The following is a 10,543-nucleotide window of genomic DNA, read 5'->3' as shown; positions in this document are numbered from 1 at the left end:
TGTGCTTTTTCCAGGTTGGCGATATTCCAACCAGTGCTTAGAAAAATGTGTCTCTACCTACAAAAACATACCTATACATAAAACTCCAGCTAAAATTACCACTAGTAGCAGTACAACACTAAGAACTTTTATCTATTTTTACAAAGATTACAGGTACAGCTCTCTGATTAATAAAATATTTATGGTTCCTTGGACAAGACTATGTTATGACTTTAAAAAACTTTCACCATAGTGCTAAATTTGTACAATAAAGCATTTGTATGTTTACGTCACACAGCCAGCTCTATATGCATGGCTATCTGACATAGTAAACTTGCTCGGCAACCCACCTGGTACAGCAGTGCACTTGCAATGCTAAACACTCAGGTTTCAGTTCTGTTAAACACGAGTTTTGCTTTTGTCAAAACTATCACTTAGGTTTAGGGTAGGGTTTAGTGTAGGTGGCATGTTATTTTCAAACATGATAGAGTATTAACCTTTTAGCACCACACACCGGACACCTCATTTCCAAACTGCTGCTTCATATAAAACAAACAAAGTAATAAAATGTTGCCAGATTCACGTGTATCTGTTTTGGATAAAACTGCACACACTTTTAGTTCCACTTCCTGGACATTTCACTTTGGAAAAGTGTCGCCAAACATGTAAGAAGTGACATAAAATAATTTTGCAGAAATGTCGCCACAGGCACATTTTTCCAGTGAGCATGGGTTGCGATATTCCCTTGAGCAATGCTCTGGAAGCTCTTTTCAAATGCTATTTCCTTTTACATAGGTATTTCTGTCACCTACCATCCAAGTTTCCCTGTCACCTTTAGGAATGATGCTTCATGGCGAGGTGAGCTTTAGCAGAGCTGCCTGTTGCCATCATCAATATAAATGCAAATGAAGATCAGGGTTCCGAGAGGCTGCAGAATGGTTTTGTCATGATAATATCTGGCTTGCAGTGGAGAGAGGTGCTGGATCAGGTATTGAGCTGGGTATGATGCCTTGGGCTTTGAAGATCTAAGGCACATTTTCTAAAGTGGGGCCATCTAAAAAGGTGTGGGCATGTCTTATGGTCAGAAAAATGCAGAGCTCCTTCCTTTTATTTGGCACATTTGAGAATAGAGGTGCGCACTAAGATCACCTCGAGCAAATACGGTCAAACAGAAAACAGCCCAAGGCGGAGTTTATGTATTCAGTCTGAATACATGGGCATGTGTGTCAATGTCTGTATTTACAAAGCATCAGAGAAGAAGCTTTTGAAGTTTGCAAGGAATGCAAGAGAAATTTAATGGGATGGACTTTTTTGCGCATATCCATAATTTGATATTTTATCATATTTGCCAGGTTCCATCATTTTCTTACTATAGCCTAAAACACTGCTTTCATCAGACTTCATTCAGACCTTTGAAATTAAAGTTTATTCTAGAATTTGAACTGTAATGAGATCTGCCATTCAAACTTCCCTTTCAAACACTGTCAGGCACATGTAATTGACCACTACTTTCAATCATTGCGATAAATAGATGTCCCAGGGAGCTGTACTGTTGTGCCAATTCAAGCAGTTTGATAAAAAAAAAAACCTTGCTGAAGGCCACCCCATTACAAGGGGGATTTTTGGACATTTCAGCTTTGGAGACCTGGCCAAATCCCTTGGGCACCTGTTGCCTTGCGGGCAGTGCTGCAACGGCTGACTAGAGAAAAGCTCTAGAGCAAGGTCCCATACTGTACACCTTTCTGGAGTTTTATTTTAGGTTTTTATGTCCTTAAAAATATATATTCGCGGTATAAGTACCAACAAACCATCTCAATATATTTTTACAGCTCTTCTCTCATGAGCTCTGGTAAAAACAGGTAGATTTGGCCTGTCTACTCAATATTCATGAGCATCTCTTCTGATTGGCTTGTTGTTTTCTGAGTGAAGCACGGCTAGGCCATCCACAGGTAACTAGGGTCATGTAGGGCCAACGTCACAATTACGTCACCGAGCTAAGCTGGAAGTAAAACAAACCAGCGCAGATTCAGCTTCATAATATCATCTTGTTGTGATGTTGGGTGCCAGAATTGATGTAATACAGCCTCAAATTAGAAATTTGATCACATACCTGCTGCCACTGCCAGACAAAAAAAAAAATACAGCTGTGGTTAAACGCGATAAAACGAGCGGACAGGACAGAAAAGTTCGTCAAAAATGCTCACGTTTGCAGCACACGCTTCTTATCAGAAAAGGTTCAATAAAGTATTGTCTTTTGTTGTTATGGGCGCGTCTGAAGATTTCTTTTATGAAATAATATCAGTGTGCATGTGTGTAAAACAACAAACTGACAATTTATATATAATCATTTGTAATTGTATATACATTGTTGTGATTAATTGTGGCTGGAATAATAATGTAGCTGTAAAAATAGTTGCCTGCTGAAATTGAAATGTATGTACATCTTCATCATGACTAGATAGACACGGTGAGTTTGTCTTTACTATACATGTTAGCTGTGATCCACTCATAGTAACAATCCTGTCAGATCGTCCATTCTTTAATTGAGCGTGTAACGTTACAGGTCAGCCGATCTGGTTTCGTCCTTTAAAGTTAACCTTTTCGACATGTTTTCGTGTTGTTGCTCAGCAATGGCATGGATGCGATACTGTCTGGGGGTTTGGCAAAAGGAGGGTGGGCGGTGCTCGGGATGGTGACTGAAGGCGGTGACTGAGTACTTTACTTACTTTACTTTTGTCATTTAGCAGACGCTTTTGTCCAAAGCGACTTACAAATAAGAAAAAGTAACTAAAACTAAAAAGTTACAACTCTATAAATACTATCTACCCACATATTTAAGAAAATAAAGAAATTAAATAAAATTGACACATGCATATAACAACATTTCAATAATAAACATATAAATGAAAAAATGTATTAAAAAGCGATACTACTATCCCTTGCTGGTGTCCCTGCCCGGTGGAGTCGCACGGTAGAGTCGATGGTCTTTACACTCTTTATTTTTTTACTTTTGTCATTTAGCAGACACTTTTGTCCAAAGCGACTTACAAATAAGAAAAAGTAACTAAAACTACAAAGTTACAACTCTATAAATACTATCTACCCATGAGTAGATCGGATGTCACATTTTTACGGAAGTCACAAGGGATCGTGAAAAAACACAGCTACTTTATGCAGACTGTGTGCATTTTACTGTGGACTGACCGATTTGAAACTTGTATGGTAATTACATAGCCCCTAGACCCCTGTTATCATGAAAAAAGCCAGGAAATGTCAGTTTTGACTATATGGGACCTTTAATGTCCGTTCACTTTAATCTTCCTTGCTGTCTGGGCTGTCTATGGGCTTTAAAGAGAACGAAGGCAGGGTTAGGTGGAGGTTAGGGATTGACAGTTGATGAAAATAGATTGAAAGCAGATTCCGATGTACATACAAAGAAGCTAATTGAGCGAGTAAGGTCTGAGTGAGCGGAAGCGGATGTAAGAGAGGTAATACAGTTAATCAGATACTAAACCCTTGCTCCCCCCGCTGTTCCCCGTGTTGTTTTCAGCATTTGAATAGCACTAATCCTCAACAACAAACTCATCACTTATGTCAATTCCAGTTCCATATGACCTCTGACTGCTGCCACTGAGTAACTCGGGAAGACTATGGCAACAAGAGCACCATCCTATAAAAGGATTATAATTAGAACTCTTGAGCTGTTGCACGTACTGTACACTTCTCTGGGCACTGCAGCCTGAATGGCATATAAACAACCAGGAGCATCTCGCAGCTCTGCTCTCAAGGGCTGGCCCCCTTATCCACCCCCCTCTCTCTCTCTCTCTCTAAAACTATCATCCAATGCCTGGTTGGTCTGATGATGACTGAAATGAAAAAGAAAGTAATCTCCATATGCCTCTGTAAACAGAAGCTCCTGAAATTGGTCTGTTCTCCCCAGCCTTTCTCCAGATGGACACAGTAGGGAGGACAGGGAGAATAGTGGTGACAGTATGCTTCTGGTTTGAGACTGCAGTGGGACTCTTCCAATTTCAGCAACAGGTAACCACTAATTAGTGATGTCTCCCTATGCGCTTACCCCAGATGTTCCTTTTGTTTGTCACATGATAATATGAACAAATACAAGATAGGCTAAATAACTAAATAAAGGTTTTGGTTCCCTAATATTACAATGATAGTTTCTCAGTATGTTTAGCAATATAATTAGCGATAAGATGGTTTTAATAGGCAAATTTGTTCATAGAGAGCCGCTGTCCGCTGTCCTGCAGAGTTCAGTTTCAACCCTAGCTAGCTAGCTAGATAGCTATGTGATAGTGCGCTGCTATGTGTTGCGTCTTGCTTCAGATTTTACTGATAAGACTGGCGTTCTAACACACAAGCTTAATGCTTTCTAACCACATGTTGCAATTATTGTGTTATTGTCCATATAAAATACAAGAAGTTTACAGCAGCAGTCCCATATTCATAATTGTGACCACACAGTCTGTATACAATGTTTACCATTGTAAGGTTTACATCTACCAAATTTTTTATATAGTGTGTATTGAGAGAGAGAATATATTAATTATATATTATATTATATTTTTACTCTCTGCACAACTCTGTATACATTGGGTTTATTTTAATAACTTTAATGTAGCCTACTTGAATTGTGCATCAAACACTATAGAAATATTGCAGAACTCGCTATTGGCAGATACTCAATATTCAATGACTCGTATTGGCAACAAAAAAACCTGATCGGGACATCCATAGTAATAATATGTTACCAGCATTCATTCATTCTCAACACTAATTGTAACTCTTTGAAGTACTCTGGCAAAAAGGAGGGAACGATTGTTTGGTGAGATGCACAGAGATCAATGTGAGCAATATTATAACACTGTAAAAAGTGATAAGTTGACTAAACTTAAAAAAATTGAGGAAGCCCCTTGCCTTAAAATTATCAAGTAAATAATGTGACGAGTTGCTGGCTCCCCCTTATTATCATCACCACCCCGTCCCTTGTTCGCCGGCCTTCACCAGGCTCCCGACGGGAGTGGGTGTGTGAGAGAGGAGGGGCGCTGAAATAGCCAGGGCTGGTGGCATGTGATGAGGCGCAGCTGACCCGAATAGAGCCTCATCACTGCCGCTGTTTAAATGCCGAGCACGCCTCTCCTCGAGAGACCGGTCTCTTCCCCGTGCATGCACGCTGGTGTCCTCGTGGGTCCAGGAAGGGAGCGTAGAGGGGACTCCCGCACCGCCAGAGACATGAGCTGCCGGACCCGCAGTCCGAACGAAACCGCCCCCGTGAGACGGCCGTCGGGCCAGGATGCCGGGCCGACTAGCCCCGTCGAGTAGTGCTGTGGGCCAAGAGGTAGACGAAGCCGAACTCCGCCCCTTACCTGGACCCTTCCTTCCAGAAGACTGCCCTCCTTCACAAGCCCCGCAGCACGACGAGGACACCAGAGCCCCTGTTTATTTTGGACACTTTATCCCCTTTGGACACTTTATTTTATTATTTCTGTTTAATAAAAGAGGCCACACCCACTGTGCCTGTCGTTTGTTCTTCCCGCCACAATAATAATAAAAAATTTGTTAAGTGAACCTGACAATTCAATTAACTTATTTTTTTTTATATTAATCACTTTTTACAATGAATGAACAAAAAGAAAGAATGTCAGGGGAAAGGACGATAAGGGAAGAGAGAGATATTGAATGACGCTGATACAAAGCTTTGAAGGGGGACCCGCTGTTTTAGTTTCACCATGCTGAGAACAAATGGTAGTAATCTGAGCCTCTCCAGTGCAAATAAATACCATGAAGAGACTGCACGTGATGATTTCCCTAATCATTTAAAAGAGCCTCTGTCAACAGGACACCTTGTGTTTGGCACATATGTCCTACTGAAGCACTTCTGAGGCATCCCTTCATTAATAAGCAGCTTTCACATTCTGCGTCTGAGAGAGTTATCATGTCATCTCACAGCATACAGCCTCCTTTTAAGTGTCCATTAAGCACTTAAAGACGCTCCCATGATTCTGTACACAGCAACAAGCTACATTCAAACTCCGCTGCTTGCGTGGATTTATAATGGCATAGGTGAAAATTAATCTATTGTATTTTGACATTAAGATTGAGAGAGAGTGGGCGTAGTGTTCATAATGTGTCCTAGAATCCATCTTGGCATGCGCACACTGTTGCAAAGCTCTGCACACCCGGTCTCCTCACTGAGTGAGCAGTCTTATCTATTTACTTATTAATTAATGACCCTCTTTCTCACCTGTCTTCATCTTAATGTCAAAGTGATTTTTCCTCCCGGGTGCCTGTTATTTTGGATGATAAGGGGAGCTTGCAGCAGGTTGCTAAGGCTCTCTTACTCCAAGCTTAAGCATGTTAATTTAAAGCTGTGGTCTGTTTCTCTGTCTAGTCTGAGGTAGAGATCCATACATTCTGTCTTAAGCTCAGCTTCTGTTCATCTGATTATTAAGATTCAGAGAGACATTTTGATAAAATAGGAGATACACTTTTAAAAATAAATGTTTATTGGAACCATCTATGGTTCCATGAAACCTTCACATTGCACAAAACATTCTTTCAACATAGTGGAAAAGGTTCTTTTGAAAAATGATTTTCTTTACACTTCTTTCTAAGAACGCCTACAATAGTTGTCCTATGGCATTGCTGCAAAATTTCCTCACCTTGTCATTACAAATCTATATGGCTTACAATGAAATTCAGTAGTGACCCACCACTTATTTTCTGTTCCCCATAAAAAAAAAAGGTAGTCATACAGGTTCGGAATTACATGAGAGTGAGTAAATGGTGACATAATTTTAATTTTTGGGTGAACTATCCCTTTAAGATGCCTTTCCCCTGCTGCTTTCTCGTTATCATTCTCTCTCGCTTTCAGTCTTTCTCTCTCAGCAGATTCTGTGCTGGCGAGTGAGAGGATTACATTACCACAGTGACCTCTGTTTCCTGAAAATGTTTATTGCAGATTCAGATATGCCTGATAGATGAAACATGAGTGTGGACGAGTCCTAAATGCAGGTACACATGACATTATACAAAATGTTCTGTGCAATACTGATCTAAATCTAAAACTGACATACACTTGTGAATCTGGAATTATGAGAATTACAAAAACCCAAACATGCACAATTTCCCTGTTCAGCTTCCTATGATATCAAACATTTGTCTGGACAATCAAAACAAAATAAATGTGTCCATGTCACAGTAGGAACGGGATGGTGTCGTACTCAACCTTGTTCAATTTAGCATAACAAAAGAAGTGAAGAGCCATTCTCAAGACAGAACATGAAACCATCTGGCTGCAACGTGTGACACATCAAAATTATTAGCTCTCTTTTTTTCTATCTCATCCAGGGGACCAGCATATAATATGAAGACATGTACACAAGCAGATAAATTTAGTCTTTTTTTTTCTCCTCTACTATGGTGAAATTTGCAAAAGCAAGACTCAGGCTTTGAATTGTGTTGTCCTCTTGGGTAAATAAATTGCATTTTGTATGGTTGTTGTTGAAATACAGACTACTGTTCAAAAGTTTGTGGTCAATGTATTTTTATTTTTTTAGAAATCAATACGTTTTTCAGCAAGGATGCATTAAATAGATCAAATGTGACAGTAGACAGTAGACTTTTATGTCAAAATATTTCAAAAAAAGATTTCCATTCAAAATAAATGCTGTTCTTTGAAACTTTGATCAAAGAATCCTAATACATATAATATTCATAAGAATATTAAACAGCACTACTGTTTTAATATCAGTTTCTGAAGAATTCTTGATTTCTGAAGAATCATGTGACACTGAAAACTGGAGTAATGGCTGCTGAAAATTCAGCTTTGCCATCACATGAATAAATTGCATTTTAAACTATATTAAAATAGAAAAAATTGATTATTTGTATTATGTATTTTGTTAATTATAACATTTCACAATATCTCTGCACATTTTAATCAAAATACAGCACTGGTAAGCATAAGATAATTATTTCAAATATAAAAATAAATTAAAAAAATTACCAACCCCAAATGTTTGGGTGGTAGTAAATAATATCAGGTAAAAAGGCAAAGCTTTGTAAGTTTATGTCAAGGAGAGTAAAACTTCTGCATTTAAAGGGTTAATTCACCCCAAAATGAAAATTATGTCATTAATTACTCACCCTCATGTCGTTCCAAACCAGTAAGTTCATCTTTGGAACACAAATTAAGATATTTTTGATGAAATCGGAGAGTTATCTGACCCTCCATAGACAGCAACGCAATTGAAATGTTCTCATAATAATAACAGTAATAATAAATAACAGTAATTAATGACATAATTTTAATTTTGGGGTGAACTAACTCTTTAAGTCTTCAAAGATGTAGCTGTAGGTGTTGCTCCACTGCAAATGAAATTACATTTTGATCTATTGACATAAACCTTTATATTGTGAGCAGATTTGTGAAAAGGTCAATAAGGCTTTCAGAGTCTATTCTACATATTCTGATTACAACAGTGAGGGCCAAGGACTGGATGTTCAGAAACTATCAGAGTTGAACATATTAAGTCAGTCTTTGTTGTGTAGCGGCACATTTATCAAGGCAAGATCGTTGGAAAGCCAGAGTATAATTTGTGGAATTAAATTAGGCATAGAATGTAACTGTAGAAATGTGGTTTTCCTAAAACTTCCATCTGCCATTGACATTACCAATAAACTGAGTGTTTTTATGTCTATTTCTGTGTCATACAAAATATAACACAAAACTATTTGAACTTGAAATTTCTGAACTAAGTTGCAGGTCACTCAAGGAAAGCAGACAGACTGTGGGGGGGGGGGGGGGGGGGGGGCTTGAATATTGTAGCCTCTTTGGTTTTAGTGGTGGAAAAATAGCATGGACATGATGGAGTAAGTCCGAGTGCCATTAGCTGTGTTGCTTTAAATTACATTGCAGGCTACATCTACCGTGCCACATGCATTAATATCACATTGCTTGCTCATGAATTAGACAGAATTGCTGTCACCCTGGCATAACTAGCTTTCTTACTCTCGAGACTGGCCAGCAGCAGACACAGCCTCCCAGAGATCATAAATATCTCATTGTGCTTTCTGCTAAATGCTGTGCAACGGCACAAGAGAAGTGAGATTTTAGATAGCATCAGCCAGCTGACAAGGGAACCTGAAGAGACCTTGGTCCATGCACTGACAGTACGTCACAGCTCTCCATGAATAAAAGACAAAAAAATAGGCTTCTGACTGTTTATGTGCTTTTCTGTTTCTCTTACTAAAGGTGATACAGTTGTCCAACTCTGAATACCATATCTCAGTCAAGTCAAGTTTACTTTCACACAACATCTCCATGAAGTAATTTTTTTCAAATTCAAACCACAAGGCCATGGTTTATCTTTAACTGCTTTCTGAATATGACAGTTTATCTTTGGGATTATGGAATTACCTAGAAATTAAAGCCTGCAGATAATGCAGGCCATTATATAGTTCAGTCATTTGCTTGTATTTTAAATCGACAGTGGTGTATAATGGTTATTATCTATTATTAAAGCAGGCATTAGATGTACCCTGCTGTCACACTGTCAAGAAGGGCTTCTGTACGCTTTTAAGGAGTGACGGGTGCAGATGGTTCAGACCCGAAGGACCATAAAAGGCACTCATCATTAGTGACAGACTCTGATGAGATTCATTTACAGTTAGTGCCAGTTGTGGCATTTACTGAGTCATCATGATCAAGGTTATAATGAATGATCATGCCACTCTCGGTCTTTGTCAAAACACTTATTTATGTTCACATATTTACACTTACCTTATTTATTTACATCTATAACTAAGTTATAGATGTGTGCATGTATAAGTTAGGTATTTATTGTCATAAATCAATTAAAAACAGTAATATTGTAAAATGTAGTTTATTCCAGAAAGCTGAATATTCAGCAGCCATTGCTCCAGTATTTAGTGTCACACTATCCTTCAAAAAGCATGATTATATGCTCAGGAAGCAGTTTTTATTATTATCAATTTTGAAAACAGGACTGCTTAGTATTTTTCTCAAAACTGTTTTTTTTTTTTTTTCTCAGAAGTCATTGATTAATATAAAGTTCAAAAATTACATTTATTTCAAATAGAAAATGTGAATTCATAAGCATAAAACTTTTTACTATGTTTTATCAGTTCAGTCCATCTTTGCTAAGCAAATATATATCTATGGAACAAATATATATCTATGGAATATACATCTATGGAAATTCCCCATGAAAAAAAATCTGTGTGTTTGTGTGTGTGTGTGTGCGTGTGTACACAGCTTTACATTCATAAGAGAAATGTTCAAATATATGCACTCTGAGCTCATCATGAGTGTGTGTTTATGGACATACATACCGAGACGGAGTGTATTCAGCGAAAGCATTATGCTGTGTAAAGGTTTGGATTGTGAATCGAAAGGTAAACACTGACACTAGTCTTGTTGTCAAGGACAAGCAGCTGACCATCTTTACAAAAACACAAAAACGAGGAGAGCAATACAATGGAATGTACAGGGAAAACAAAAATTCCAGTCATGCTGCATGGG

The sequence above is a fragment of the Barbus barbus genome (assembly GCF_936440315.1).
Source record: "Barbus barbus genome assembly, chromosome: 1".
NCBI lineage: Eukaryota > Metazoa > Chordata > Actinopteri > Cypriniformes > Cyprinidae > Barbus > Barbus barbus.
The sequence above is the reverse complement of the archived record's forward strand: the minus strand, read 5'-3'. Positions refer to the sequence as shown.